Raw genomic sequence first — 16,806 nt, 5'->3', positions numbered from 1 at the left:
CACATGACATATACATGTTTTCACTTTCAGTGAAAAATATAAACACAAGAGAACTTAGTATGTATGCATCCATGGCATGCACAGAGTGGTGGCCCTTTACATGAAATGCACATCGGGTATGTGAGCAGTGGACACAGAAGTATACCTGGATATTGTGAGGCTACAGCCATTACATCCCTTCCTAATGCTGGTATGGTGAATCCCCCAAGGGAATATGTTTCATTACAGGACAATCACTAGAATGAAGGGTGGCAGTGATGATGACAGCACATACACACTGTATTGCTAACACCTCACGGGTGTGGCTGATTGCATCTGAAATGTATGGCCATTCGCTAATGGTGGTTTCCAATGTGTAGTACAGGAGCTAGTCTAGAATGCTGGGGTTGTGAGTGGTATTCACAAAGATTCTGGGCAACACTGTCCTTGTGGTCTGTGTGCATGTTTGTTATTCTACTTTGCTGTCTGTGGTCACTACTTCTCCTATGCTATGATGGCCTTAACTGCCATAACCCTTTAGTGAACATGTTTAGGACATGGTGCACAATCATTCATGCAGTGTCAAAGTAGTGCCAGCACAAAATGGTGCATGTCACAGTATGGCTTGATGTCAGGATCATAATTTGCCAAAACATGGCTTATTCTAAAGGTATATATCATACAGATTATATAACTGTGCATTTGGATGTGTTCAGGGCTGGTATATCACACAGGGTCATCAAAAGTACAACACTGCAGTAGGTGCCAATGTGCAATTGATCAGCATACCACTGTGTACATATATGGGTATTCTAGCATACTGTGTGTGTGTGTGTGTGTGTGTGTGTGTGTGTGTGTGTGTGTGTGTGTGTGTGTGTGCGCGCGCGCACGCAAGTGTGTGAATGTGTGGGTGTGCATCTGTGTGTGAGTGTGTGTGTGTGCTCGCGCGCGCGTGTGTGTGTGTGTGTGTGTGTGTGTGTGTGTGTGTTTGTGTATAAGTACACCTTATATACAGTAATTATTCTGTATCTTGCTATGTTTGGCAATTGGTATCTGCTATTACCTACCTAGTAGTTCTATTGTGGAGACACCCTTCATCAGTGCACATAGTTCCTAGGTCTGTGAATTATATCTTGTTAAAACAATAAACATTGCAGAAACCACTCTGAACATGAAAAAGTCAGCAATAAAACATAAAAAGAGTTTTATTACTAAAATACAACGTGCCTGGTTGAGCGCTTTCATCTAATGCCACAAAGACTTCTTCCGAACAATGCAAAATATTACAAGATCCCTTATATAATACAGGATATTGGCATCTATGTGTGTGCATGCACATAGGGGTCTGTGGGTGGGCGTTTGTGTGTGTGTATGTGTGTATGTAAATGTGTGTGTGTGTGTGTGTGTGTGTGTGTGTGTGTGTGTGTGTGTGTGTGTGTGTGTGTGTGTGTGTGTGTGTGTGTGTGTGTGTGTGTGTGTGTGTGTGTTTTTGTGTGCGCGTGTGTTTAAGTGCACCTTATATACAGTGATTTTTCTGTATCCTGCTATGTTCTGCAATTAGTATCTGCTATTAATTACATTGTAGTTGTGGAGACACCCTTCATCAGTGTGTGTAGTTTCTGGGTCTGTGAATTATATCTTGTTGTATGCATACTAGTGAATTCATTTGCATTTATAACACGTATAAATGGCTTCATGGTGTGAGATTGCATGCATCCTCTGTGACCATGTTACCTAGATAATTAGTGGAATGTAAGGAGGGATTAGAGAGCTTTATAAGTGTTCAGTTAAAAAGACAAGAAGGTGAAAAACTTCAAGTAAAATAAAACTGTTGATTATCAAGGATTCTCCCAACAACCTAGGAAGCAAGCTCTCTAGGTGAAATCGCTAAAATAATAAGTAATACATTTTTGTGTTTAGAAATCCAAACAACCCCATGGTGGCTGACCTAAGGGGAGAGGGGGCAATACCAGGTCAGCAGCTCTTAAAGGTAGGGGGGCCCAGGTAATGCAGAGTCAAATAAGCCATAACCAGAACTCTAAAAAACTACTGGAGGTCTGACTAGCAGCTAGTGCAGGCTACAGACTATCCAGAAAATGTGATGACAGCAATGTAGCCTTACTATGAGCCAGCCTGCAGAGTTATGCACATGTTGCAAATAATCAAGTTCTTAGTCTGGCAGACCTAGTACTGGCAGTGAAGTAGTTTAGACATGAAGAGACTGTGTTATGCACAACTACAGGGGTAGGTGCAGAGGCAATAAAGTCCTAAAATGGAAACAGAAGAAATGGCAAGAGCTACAACGTAGTCATTAAGAATGAGCACATCATAATCATACCAGTGCCATAGAGCAGTAAACCTCTGATCAAGGCCCAGGCAATCTGAGCTCAGGTTGTATCTCTGGTGCCTGATGGAGGAGTTGGGAAGATGTACCTATCTTGGGAGGAGTATTATGGGTAAGGCAAATCTATCAATGGATCATAATGGAAACCATAAATCAGCAGATCAAGGCAGTATGGCTGCTCTAGAGACTGTGTCAGACACATCCTCATTGATCACACTTAATGACCTATCCAGTTTACATATGCAATATGCCAGCTTGTGTGTGTGTGTGTGTGTGTGTGTGTGTGTGTGTGTGTGTGTGTGTGTGTGTGTGTGTGTGTGTGTGTGTGTATGTGTGTGATAAATAAGGCCCTGATGTCCAATCAAGCAGTATAATGCTCTGGGTCACTCATTATCCCCTCCTGTGTATTCCAGTATGAGAAGATTCATGTACACACAGTCTCACATATATTTATCACCTCACACCTCACATACATTTAACAACTTTGGAGGCTGAAGTTATAGAGATCTGCAGTACATAGTAAGAGCCCCTGTGTCGAGGGTGTGGGGAGATCGCCCCCTGCAAAACTTTGTGTTATTGTGTTGAGCCCATCATGAGCAGTTGAGTTTAGAGGAAAAGAGTAATGATAATGCGAGACTACAGGTATGTGTTTAACATGATGACTGCACCTGGAGAGCATACGAGACTACAGGTATGTGTTTAACATGATGACTGCACCTGGAAAAAATATGAGACTACAGGTATGTGTTTAACATGATGACTGCACCTGGAAAGCATACGAGACTACAGGTATGTGTTTAACATGATGACTGCACCTGGAAAGCATACGAGACTACAGGTATGTGTTTAACATGATGACTGCACCTGGAAAGCAAACAAGACTACAGGTATGTGTTTAACATGATGACTGCACCTGGAAAGCATACGAGACTACAGGTATGTGTTTAACATGATGACTGCACCTGGAAAGCATACGAGACTACAGGTATGTGTTTAACATGATGACTGCACCTGGAAAGCATACGAGACTACAGGTATGTGCTTAACATGATGACTGCACCTGGAAAGCATACGAGACTACAGGTATGTGTTTAACATGATGACTGCACCTGGAAAGCATACGAGACTACAGGTATGTGTTTAATGTGATGACTGCACCTGGAAAGCATATGAGACTACAGGTATGTGTTTAACGTGATGACTGCACCTGGAAAGCATATGAGACTACAGGTATGTGTTTAACGTGATGACTACACCTGGAAAGCATACGAGACTACAGGTATGTGTTTAACGTGATGACTGCACCTGGAAAGCATACGAGACTACAGGTATGTGTTTAACATGATGACTGCACCTGGAAAGCATACGAGACTACAGGTATGTGTTTAACATGATGACTGCACCTGAAAAGCATACGAGACTACAGGTATGTGTTTAACGTGATGACTGCACCTGGAAAGCATACGAGACTACAGATATGTGTTTAACGTGATGACTGCACCTGGAAAGTATAAGAGACTACAGGTATGTGTTTAACGTGATGACTACACCTGGAAAGCATACGAGACTACAGGTATGTGTTTAGCGTGATGACTGCACCTGGAAAGCATACGAGACTACAGGTATGTGTTTAACATGATGACTGCACCTGGAAAGCATACGAGACTACAGGTATGTGTTAAACACGATGACTGCACCTGGAAAGCATATGAGACTACAGGTATGTGTTTAACACGATGACTGCACCTGGAAAGCATACGAGACTACAGGTATTTGTTTAACACGATGACTGCACCTGGAAAGCATACGAGACTACAGGTATGTGTTTAACACGATGACTGCACCTGGAAAGCATACGAGACTACAGGTATGTGTTTAACAGGATGACTGCACCTGGAAAGCATACGAGACTACAGGTATGTGTTTAACACAATGACTGCACCTGGAAAGCATACAAGACTACAGGTATGTGTTTAACATGATGACTGCACCTGGAAAGCATATGAGACTACAGGTATGTGTTTAACATGATCACTGCACCTGGAAAGCATACGAGACTACAGGTATGTGTTTAACACGATCACTGCACCTGGAAAGCATACAAGACTACAGGTATGTGTTTAACACGATCACTGCACCTGGAAAGCATACGAGACTACAGGTATGTGTTTAACATGATGACTGCACCTGGAAAGCATACGAGACTACAGGTATGTGTTTAACATGATGACTGCACCTGGAAAGCATACGAGACTACAGGTATGTGTTTAACATGATGACTGCACCTGGAAAGCATACGAGACTACAGGTATGTGTTTAACATGATGACTGCAACTGGAAAGCATACGAGACTACAGGTATATGTTTAACATGATGACTGCACCTGGAAAGCATATGAGACTACAGGTATGTGTTTAACATGATGACTGCACCTGGAAAGTATACAAGACTACAGGTATGTGTTTAACATGATGACTGCACCTGGAAAGCATACGAGACTACAGGTATGTGTTTAACATGACGACTGCACCTGAAAAGCATACGAGACTACAGGTATGTGTTTAACGTGACGACTGCACCTGGAAAGCATACGAGACTACAGGTATGTGTTTAACGTGATGACTGCACCTGGAAAGCATACGAGACTACAGGTATGTGTTTAACGTGACGACTGCACCTGGAAAGCATACGAGACTACAGGTATGTGTTTAACATGACGACTGCACCTGGAAAGCATACGAAACTACAGGTATGTGTTTAACGTGACAACTGCACCTGGAAAGCATACGAGACTACAGGTATGTGTTTAACATGACTACTGCACCTGGAAGGCATACGAGACTACAGGTATGTGTTTAACGTGACGACTGCACCTGGAAAGCATACGAGACTACAGGTATGTGTTTAACATGACGACTGCACCTGGAAAGCATACGAGACTACAGGTATGTGTTTAACGTGATGACTGCACCTGGAAAGCATACAAGACTACAGGTATGTGTTTAACGTGATGACTGCACCTGGAAAGCATACGAGACTACAGATATGTGTTTAACGTGATGACTGCACCTGGAAAGCATACGAGACTACAGGTATGTGTTTAACATGATGACTGCACCTGGAAAGCATACGAGACTACAGGTATGTGTTTAACATGATGACTGCACCTGGAAAGCATACGAGACTACAGGTATGTGTTTAACATGATGACTGCACCTGGAAAGCATACGAGACTACAGGTATGTGTTTAACATGATGACTGCACCTGGAAAGCATACGAGACTAAAGGTATGTGTTTAACATGATGACTGCACCTGGAAAGCAAAGGCAGGTCTTAGCAAAGTGAGCTTCTGTGCTGTTTTCCAAGATGCAGGTCAGTTCAGGGTGATATAGAATACTTCCTGAAGGAGGACAGGCCCAAAGAGAACAGGATCTCATTAGAAACTAACTGACAACAGCTTTCTCTGCCCAGAATAACTGAAGTGCTCACAGTAGAGTGTTTAGATTCCAGACTGAGAGGGGTAGTAACATCTCAAAGAGATACATTAATGTATGATGTTATTCTATTGGGGTACATGCTCACTTGTATATTAGAGCATGCTGGTGAAGAAATCAGAAGGAATACTTTTATTGTTATGTTGAGCTGTGCTGATTATCCTAAAGAAGAACTGCGTTATTATCCTGTGACAAATCTGTAAAAATGAAAAATAATCAGAAATAAACAAAAATGAAAAGAAAATAACAAAATAAAATTAAACAAGTCCCGGAACATTGCACATGTGCACTCACAGCATTTCCCACTATCCGGACTGCTGGTGAACTAGTCTGGAGCATGCTCACAGAATCCAGACTGTCTCACCAGCAGTCCAGATTAGGAAGATAACAGGGTGTGTGTGTGTGTGTGTGTGTGTGTGTGTGTGTGTGTGTGTGTAAATGGTAGTGGGTAGAGAATAAGGCTTGAATCCTGTACCTTGGGCCCAAGTGGCAAGAGCTTGAATTCCCTACCCACCACTATTTGTAAACAATTTGCAGATTTTTGCCTCATATTTGTTTCTGTTCCTCATAAAATCTATGGTTTCTGTATTTTTATTTCATGATACAGTCAGTGGTACAGTGGTGCACTGGTGGCATTGTTGCTTGATAGCTATAGGTCCTCTGGTTTGATTCTTAGCTGGGTGCCTTCTGTGTGGAGTCTGCATGTTCTTCCTGTGTTTGTGTGGGGTTGCTTTGGTGTCCTCCCATCTTACAAAGACATGTGTCTGGAGTGTTTCTCCCTGGGCCTCTGCTGAAAATTGGCTTTTGTTCCAAGTCAGTCTTTTCTGGTTAACAAATGTTAAATAAAAATGACAAGCATAAGCATTTCAATTCCAGACTTCATATTCTTCAGAAAGTACATGGTAACATGAAACCTTTTATTCTAGCAATTGTTGAAGTTTATAAGATGGATATTTGAAATGTATCCCTATTTTTGGGACTGTATTCCCCCATTATTGGCTTTGTCCAGGTTTTTTGTGCTAAGTTTGAGAGCTATGGTGAGAACTGAATTCATTGAATATGTTTGGGGGCTGTATTCCCCCATTACTGGCTTTGTCTTGTCTGTGTGTTTTTTGCTAACAGGTTGAGAGCTATGGTGAGAACTGAATTCACTGAATATGTTTGGGGGCTGTATTCCCCCATTATTGGCTTTGTTCAAGTGTTTTGTGCTAAGAGGTTGACAGCTATGGTGAGAACTGAATTCACTAAATGGTAGCCATTTAAGTTTCAGTCTTCCTCTCTTTCATAGAACAAATGATCTGGCATAGTGGTATGTTTTTCTGACTGTTTTGCACAGGGTCCTGGGTTCAATACTTGGTAATGAAATGTATGGTGGTAGCACAGCATTTTATTCTAGCAACTTTTCAACATTATACAAGCAATGTTTAAAATGTGTCCCTGGTTTTTGGGCTTTTGTTCCCCCCTCAATAAATGTTAGCTTTTTCCAGATTTCTTGTGCTGCAAAGTTCAGAGATACAACTGAGTGTCAAGTAGATTTTACAAGAAGCTGAGAACTTCAGGGGAACAAAAGTTTAGTGCTGCTTATGCCAAGTCTGCTTGCGTTGTTAATAGCACAACAGGTAGGGTACTTGGTTTTGATGCAGAAGGCTGTGGGTTCTACTCCCACAGTAGACAGATGCATTACTGATACTGTACTGTGTTGTAAAGGGGGTGGATGCTGCAGTCCTTTTTAGTGAAGATACCAAGTAACTATGAACCTATCAGTTTGCCATCCATTCCTTACTGAAATATTACTAGCTTATCATTTTTTAATGCAACATAGGCAATTTATTCCTCAAGGGCAACAGGCACTCTTTTTGTAGATGAAACAATGAAATATAAAGTTGTTTGCTAGCAGCACCCTCTTCATTAGTTACACATTTCTTTAATGTAGAATTATTTAGATGACTTTTACTTCAGAGATTGTGCATATTTACTGATAATGGTGGACTGTAGAAGTTTGAGTAGACTTTTATGGTAGAAATGTTCTGAACTGGGCAGTTTTGTCATTATTGGTGCATGCATTTTGTTTCATTGTTTACTGGAAAATGTTCTGAATTGGGCAGTTTTGTCATTATTGGTGGATGAGTTTTGTTTCATTGTTTACTGGAAAAATGTTCAAAACAAATGTAAAATGCCCTCTAACAACTGTACTGTATTGTGCAAGGAATATAATTTAGTACAATCAGGAAGGTGTATCGAAGAGCACATGTATGTTTCATGAGCAAGGGGCATATGATTTGAAAACAGCCCAAAGTTAATCTTTATCTGCCACTGGCAAAATGTATTTTCATTGAATGTGGGTTTCAATGCTGTTTCAATGAATGTGAGTTTCAAGGGCAGAGAAGTTTTAATGCTAAGTCTGTTTTCATTGTGAGACTGCATTGCTTTGTTTAGCAGATGTCTATTAGTGTTTGTGCTGTAAATTGCAAAATAAAACTTTCAAATGAAGTCCAAATCATCATAGAAGTAAAGCAGTATGCACATTAGTGTTTATGGTAAATGGGGTGAAATAGCCAAGTAATAGTTCATTGGTATGGCTGCAGGGGGGGCGGGGCTCCATTTGACCATGATTTTGTGAGGGGGAAGGGTGGCAAACTCAAAGATAGCCCAGCTGAACTATACCTCCCAACTGTCTAGATTTTCACAGAATGAATCAATTTTTGCTTCTTATTTTTGGTTTGTTCCTCATAAAAATTGTGGTTTTCTGGCAAATCATTTAGGAATTATCACTAAATAATGACAGACACTGAGTTTCAGACTTCATAACCTTCAGAAAAATGCATGCTAAAGTAAGACCTGTTATTCTATCAACTGTCTCAGTTTATACAAGAGCAATTTTTAGTACTGTTTATATGTTCCCCCAATATATTTGGCCTTGTCCAGATTTATTGCATTAACAGGTTGAGAGGTACATGCAAATAAATTGCTTTATAGAATTAGGCATAGCCAAACCTCTCAACTGTCCCAGATTTTGGCTCAAAATGTTGCACTTCCCCTAATAATCCTTCTGCAAAATAGCAATTTTGGAAGAAAACGTGGAGGGTTTACAATTAGGAAATAACTGTAATAATCAGTTACAGATTACTTTTATTTCAGAAATGCATGTAGATTATTTTATTTTGTCAGCTGCTCAAGTCAGTAGTACTAATATTAAAAAGGTGTTCCTTCTTTGACAGGTTCCCAGCTGTACTGTGTGGCTATTTTATATTTTTGCATCACATTTCTGGTCCATTTTTTCATAAAATTGTGTTTTATTGGCAAATTAGTGGCAAATCATTAAAGACTGAAGTTAGAAAATAATGACAGACATTTGAGTTTCAGATTTCATACCCTTCAGAAAATTCATGTTAATGCAATACCTACTATTCTATTTTCTTTCTAAGTTTATAAGAGCAATATTTACAAATTGTCCTTATTTTTGGGCCTTTGTCCCACTTCTATGTATGGCTTTGTCCAGATTTCTTGCTCTGAGGTTGAGAGGTATGACAAATGTATCAGGGCCATCACAGTCAGCCAGAGATATTTCAAATTGTAACATACTTGTTGCACCCCACTCCCCCATGTAGTGACTCTGGATTTGTCCAAGCAAAGCAAGGAGCAGTTATGCAGTGTAAATGTGCAAAGTATCCCCCCATCCAAGGTAGACACAAGTACTACATTGGCTTTTCATCTGTCCTTGATTTTGCAGAATGGTCTGTTTTTTGTCATATTTTTGTACTGTTGATTTATGCTTATTATTATCAGAAAGCGCCTGTTGCTCTGTGTTTAAGTAGCAATGCTTTAATGACCATCAGGTAAGCTTGTCTGAGATTGTAATATGCAAGTAAGCTTTAATAAGCTTACTGTTAAAGAATTGCCAACATTGAAAGCCTTTCTGTTGTTGCCATGCAGAGAATACTTACACAGCTAGATAATGTATACGCCTTGGGTATTCAAATGCATATGACAGTATTTGTAATAAAGGACAGGATTACATTATTTTTAAGAAGCTCATTACACTTTTTGGAGACTTCCAGTCATCTCTGCAGGCTTTACCTGTAAACTAAACAGAATGCCTATCTATCATGTGTGGTCCATAACCTGCATAGTAATCCTTTAAGCTATGTATCTTGAGCTTGTTTCTTGTTTGCTTTTCATTTTTTACTTTGATCATGTTTTCCCCATGAAACAAGTAGATAGTTGTCAGGCAGCAGGTCTTTTTTGGATAACAAACATTTTTACAAGTGCGGGTATCACAGAGATTGCTACTTTCAGCATGTTACGTGGTACTTTAATAAAGCTGAATATAAATTATAATTAGAACTGCAGTGCAAGGAGAAGTGGTTTGAGCTGAGTGCTGCTTGTTTTTCTTATACTTGATTTTGACTGGCATTCCAGTAATGTATTTAAAAAGTAATTTATTTTTTCATGCCTCACAACCTTTTTGTTTCCATCTAGATATTAAGTAAACTGTCAGGCAGCCAATGCATTGAAATCTTTTTTTTCTTCTACACTTCATTTTGTCTTGATCGGACTCTCATAATGACGGTTTGGTACACAGGGCAGCGTATTTAATTAAAGTTAGTTTTTGTGGTTTTTAAGCATAGCTCCTCCCCTTTCTAGGTGGCAGCACCCCTTCCCATTGACCCCACCCATTCAGCTGTCTCCTGCAGTCCCCCTTTGATTTGAAGTCACCAGCCGCCACTGGTGATTACAGCCATTTTGTTCTGATGATATAAAGGAGTTCAAGGCACTGAGGAAACTAAATAAAAAAAAGAATGAATGGAAACTTTTCTGAATCAGAAAATACAAGCTATGGTGGTAAAACAGAATCTGCAGCTTATGCAACACTTAGAGAAGTGATTGACAAGGTAAGCCATGGAAAGTCAATGTGCATCAAATAGGAGAGGCATAAACATGATGTGGCAGTAGAGTTATCTCTGACATAACTAACATAGTATGCTTACTAGTTAAAAATATAAAAAAGCACAAGCACAACTAAATACTTGTAAAAAAACATATTAAGGCTACAAAGAAAAATATTTTATCAAAAAACATAACATTTCAAATAGTTTTTTGAAAAATTAGTGTTTTTGTTTTTAATGAAATAATTCATTTTACAAACTCTGATCAGTATATTTTTTTAGCTATTATCTCTAATTAGTTTATACATAGAAACAGTAATCAGAGTGAAATGAGTCACTTTGCTTTATAGGTTGTGGTGAATGTTTGAATTATTTTCTGGCTCATGTAACACAGAAAAAAATACTGGCATTTAAAATTAAATTAAGTTGGTATATGAAGACTAGAAAATTCATGTCATAACTTTATTGTTCGCAGATCTGTCCTCAGCAATTTAATCGGTTGGCCTGAGTGACAAATGCAGTAGTTCTCTACGCTTTGAGCAAGAAAGGTTGAATTTTCTTTAGGTAATAGTCAGAATAATTTGTCTCAGATGACATTTGACTTGAATACAAATAGAGCATATACCAATACATTTTCCAGAAATGTTCCTGTTATGTTTTCACAAAATGTGTTTTGCTTTCTACTTAGAATTAACATGAGAAAACGTAGGTGCAAATGCAAGACCCATAAGCAGAAATGTTCTGATTGCAGATAGAAGTCAGGTCTCCTGCTAAATTTCAAGATAAAATGTCTTACTAAAATTATTTTAATGCAACTTTATATTTTCCACTTTATTTAGTAGTGTTCCATTTTTTTCTTACAGGGAGAATAACATACTTCTGTATCATCCCCGCTCATCTTGTACAAGTTTTGTCCCTTTTCTGCTTCTAATCGGAATATTAAACATTCAAGTAAGTAACACCAATAATCAAACTGATACAATCTGCTTTCTTAAAAAAATATTGCTGCTTAATAACAACATTACATCTTGCTCATTATTGGCTATATCTGTGGGTTTACCATCTTAAGGTTGATGCCCACAATCTTGAAATGCATAATCCCAGTAACATAATATAGAAGACCAAAGCACTGAAAATCAGAATGTTAAACTTCTGCACTTGTCCCCTTCCCACCAACCCACCCCAACGCTTTGCAGGATGACTGGGTTTACACTGGCAGGGATATTCAGTATTCAAGATTTTTAGACATAATTGTCTTCAGTGTTTTGGTTTTCTATATTGTGTTACCGTGATTATGCATTTTAGGATTGTGGGCTTCAGTCTTGTGATAGCGAAACATATCTGTGAGAAATAATATTTGTTTCCTGAGAACATCCCAGCATAAAACCATGACATATTTCCTGGGCTTGATATTGCTTTTGTTTGTTTTCTGTCGTCCTTCATTGCTGTATGGATATGTGGAAAAATGTCTTAGATAATCAGTACAATCTTTATCAACAACATATTGTTTTTCCTTTTTTTTTGTGATATGTTCTTTTGTCCTTTGTATCATGAAACAGCATCCGAAATATTTCTATTTGTGTTGTAATCTATGTCCTGCCTTGCAACTTTGGTGGCAAAACTGAAACATTGTTGTCTGACTTGACAACAGCTCAAACTTTATTGACATTATTATGGAATTCTGGAAGTTGTTGTCTAATTATGTTTAATTTTACTTTAAATTTTTCCAGTTCTGACATCACTCAGCAATGGCTATGACCGTTATCGCATGGTCCTGTTAAGGAATTTGTTTTGTGGCTTACTCAAGTGACCTCCAAAGTTCAAAATTAATAAAACTACACTCAGCTTAGTAGCTTATATTAGTCCCCATCATTGTTTAAAGGATGTATAAACACTTCTCAGGATTTAAAGTTTTGTTCAGCCTTTTTTCAGCTCATTTTCACACATTTTTAAAGTATATGAAGGATAAGTGTAATTCACATAAAGTTCACCTGCATAAGAATGCACTCCATAGACTATACTGTTTTTCTAGGTATAGTACAGTCAGTTATATCCAAGTCATCTAAAACCTCTCTAGTCAAGAATGAAATACAGAGCATGCAAACTAGGGAAATAAAGCCCCAGCATGTAAAATTTGTAATCTTGCTTCTCATTTGGGTGGCTCAGTGGTGCAGTGTTTAGCTTTGCTGCCTCATAGCAAGAGGGTCTCCTGTTTGATTCTCATCTGGGGTGTCTTTTCTGTGTAGTCTGCATGTCCTCTGTGCATTCACATGGGTTTCCTCTGGATCCTGTGGTTTTCTCCCACATTCCAAAAACATACAAATTGGCCCTAGGTGTGAGTGGTGCACCATCTGTGGAGGGTTGGGCCTTAGCCTACCAACCTAAGCCCGTAAAACCCATAACTGCTACAGAAACAACAAGCACTGAAACTTGCTTGTTGCCCAATGTACCACAGGGTGTGTAAACAAGAAAGACACCCTCATTTAAATAAAAGTTTGAGTTACCCATCTGATCTTTGAGGGTTAATAAAATGGCTTCAAAAAACTGGACGTTAATATACCTGCCTGTATCCAGTCTAATATGTACTAGTGTAGAAATCTGAAAAAATTCTGACAGTAATAATAATAATGAAATATGATTTGAATTTATTTTAGAATTCAAGCTCTCCAGCAAAGAATATAATAATTTTCTGCACAGGATTATGTGCCTGCAGAGCACCCAAGCAGAAAATGTGATGGAGTAAAAATTCCATAAGACAGACAGCCGAATAACAAAATCTTTCAAATTACATTCAACCACATAACCTATAGAAAAGAAAGACAGCAGTCTGCAAAACACAAAAAAGTGTGCTATGAAGAGGGCAAACCCCAACTCCCTGTATGGAGGAAACATTGTTTACACATTGCTTCCTTTATTGCCCTTACTCCAAGATGTCTACTTCTCTGAAAAAGTATGATCCGTAACAAAGCTTAGGTCATCAAATTGAAATATGACAGAATTTTTTTAGAGAGCATTTTGTCTTCATTCTTAGGGGGTGGCATTTGCAAATGAATGCAGCTTCTCTCAAAACTGAGGATACACATATTGGTTTAGTGAACACTGCTACTGTTCTAACATCCAATATCTTTTTTAAAACATTTGCAATTCAAAAATCTCCCATGCACATTATCTCTCTCTCTCTCTACTCAAGCTTAACCCAGAAGGACTGATGTAGACATAGGTGGATTTCTCCTAACACAAATCTCCTGCAATTACTTCAGAATTGATTATATTATTGAGTAAGGCTGTGGGACATACAGTCCCCTATCCCTGTTTCACTGGTATGGGTTATTTTTCCCTGCAGAAACTTAGTATACTCCATTAGTTTTCCAGTCATATCATCTGACAGCATTAATGACTGTTGTTAGTGACAGACCTCCTTATCTATAAATAAGTTTGCTGGAGTTGCTTCTTGAAGTAATAATTATATAGAAACAGCAATATGCAATTAAGTTTCTTTATACTGTCTGTGTATCTCAGATACTTGCTTTTTCAATACCTTTTTCAATACCTGGCACCTGACAATTCTTATTCTGCAGTCTACCTGCTATGTCACTTCCCCTGTGGGTTACATTCACAGGTGAATGTAAGAAATACCCAATTAACCTTCTAAGAATCCCTCATCCTCATGTCTGCTCAGGTTCTACAAAATTACTAAATAAATAAGAAAAAGTATATCCTTACTTAATTCCATACTTGTATTTATTTTATTTATTTATATTTTGGTTACTGGGGTAGAGCACTGATCATAGAATGACCAGTTGCAGCCACAGCCGGTTACAATCACATTATAACAATCTTCTTCTTCTCCTCTTGGCTTTTTCCCGGTTAGGATCACCACCGCGGATCACCTGTCTGCTCATGATTGGCAGTGGAGTTTTACGGTGTCGAGTTGCCAGCCCGGCGCCCAACCTTCCACAGAAGGCACACACATGCACGCACTCATGCCTAGGGCCAGTTTAAAGTATCCAATCCACCTACAGCATGTCTTTGGGATTATAACAATGAAAAGTAATAAAAAACAAATATCAGCAGAACAGATACTGTAACAATAAAACAATCAACAAACAAGTATCAATGGAAGCAGAACAGAATAGATATTGTAACAATAAAACAATCAACAAACAAGTATCAATGGAAGCAGAATAGAATAGATATTGTAACAATAAAACAATCAACAAACAAGTATCAATGGAAGCAGAATAGAATAGATACTGTAACAATAAAACAATCAACAAACAAGTATCAATGGAAGCAGAATAGACATGCAAGTAATTACAAAGATGTATGAATGCAAAGAAAAAGTAAAAGATGTGCAAAGATGCTGAAGCAGAGGCAAAGACTGATAGTTACACATTCCACAGGGATTTAAGGGATGGTGTTATTGGTGTTTAACAATACACTCGAGGGAAAATCAATGTCTGTAAACTGGCAGGTATACAAATAGTAATGCACAGACTAAAATGAAATAGTAGGGCATAGGAGGTAATCAAAAAGACAGAGTTGAAAACTGATTTAAATATATTTTTTTTCCGTATAATGTCCCCAGTTTTGTGGCATTTGCATTTGTGTTGGCCAATCAGGAACAGCTTGAATTATCACTTGAACTTGGGCTAGCTTGTGTAGTAGGCAATGTCAAAAGAGAAAGCTTGCAAATATTAGGGGCAAGAACAGAGAAGCTATGATCTGCACAAAACAGTTTTGGGGGAAGGAGTTTAGAGTGAAGATTCCCCCCCCCCCCAACAACAGATTGGCCTCTGAGGCTACTAGGCTGGTCTGAATGAGTTTCATTACAAGAATAGATAAGGTATCCTGATGGAGTAGTTTAAAAAGTAGGGAACCAAGTCTTAGACTGGCTATGGCTCCTATAGGGAGCCATTTTGCTTTGGCTAAAGTGAAGCAGTGTTTTTCATTCTGGCAGGAATTTGTAATGCCTTATTCAGGAATAGAATTATGAACATAGTGCATGTCTACTTTTAGTTTTGATAGCTGCAGCTCACATTTCTCCAATAAGCACACATTCTTCCTTACTTTCCATGAAGGAGTTTGGGATTCTTTAAGCCTTACTTAAATGAAAACTAAATAATGTATTAGGGTCTATATTATATCATCGAACGCTTAAAAAAGTGAACGCTGATTGATCAACCTAATTTAAGCGAAAGCTTGCAATCTCGAACTGTCAGATCAGCGATTTTTTTCCCAGGGAAAAAAATCGCTGATCAAAAGCACATACACACAACACAAGCACACCAAACAAACAGAAATCCACACACATACACCTAAAATTTGATACCTAACCCTACACTAAACTATGCACACACCACTAACTAACCACTTACCTTAACCCAAACCCTAAACCTAAGGTCCATCACTATCGCACACTCACCTCACCCGCTCCCTAACCCTAACTCACTTAAATCCGCCCTAACCCTCATGTCCACTCAATCGCACACACATCTAAACGAGCCCTAACCCTAACTCACCTAAATCACCATAACACTCACATCCACACAATCGCACACTTACCTGAATCTGACCGGTAGCTTTCCACCATAACACTGAAAATACCGAAGCAACAGAAATGGACAACCAAATTCTTTCCCTAGGAAAAAATTCGAGTTTCTGCTGCTTCGATATTTTGCAGTTTCGCAAAAATAAGTTTGATCAATCAGTGTTTGCTTTTTTAAGCATTTGAGGATATAATATAGACCCGTATCATACAGGGTCAGGAGGCCCATGCAAGCATCTTTGTAATGACATGGTATTTATTGGCTGCTCTAAGAGCCTTGACATATAAATTGTCTTTGGATTAAAGCCCTTATTTTATGAAATTTTGAAAAAAAAGTAAAATAAAACTGAGCAATATAATATTTTAAAAATATCACAAAATGTGTAAAAGATAACATCAGTAAAACTCTTAAAAAGGGCTGGAACATAGAGATGATGCATTATCTTTTATTATACCATAAGGGTTTTATAATAAAGTGCTAAACCTTTAAAAGTACCAAGAGCCATTTGCTTCTTCAGAAGTTAATAAATTAATGTCAGATAGAATGTTTTAAT

The 16,806-nt window shown here is 38.5% G+C and overlaps 1 protein-coding gene across 4 annotated transcripts in view; it reads left to right on the top strand.

Moving 5' to 3' along the window:
* RALY (RALY heterogeneous nuclear ribonucleoprotein) overlaps positions 1-16,806 on the top strand; it is a 2,391,440-nt gene that overhangs the window by 270,229 nt on the left and 2,104,405 nt on the right. For 3 of the 4 annotated variants that reach the window (XM_044090254.1, XM_044090255.1, XM_044090252.1), the window contains exon 2: positions 11,568-11,655. The exons of the other annotated variant lie outside the window; for it this stretch is intronic. The gene's annotated coding sequence lies outside the window, so the exon portion shown is untranslated. The remainder of the gene's footprint in view (positions 1-11,567; positions 11,656-16,806) is intronic. 4 annotated transcript variants of the gene reach the window in all.

The sequence above is a fragment of the Protopterus annectens genome, chromosome 12.part0 (assembly GCF_019279795.1).
Source record: "Protopterus annectens isolate FY-2018-M chromosome 12.part0, PAN1.0, whole genome shotgun sequence".
NCBI classification, from domain to species: domain Eukaryota; kingdom Metazoa; phylum Chordata; order Ceratodontiformes; family Protopteridae; genus Protopterus; species Protopterus annectens.
The sequence above is the reverse complement of the archived record's forward strand: the minus strand, read 5'-3'. Positions and strand labels throughout refer to the sequence as shown.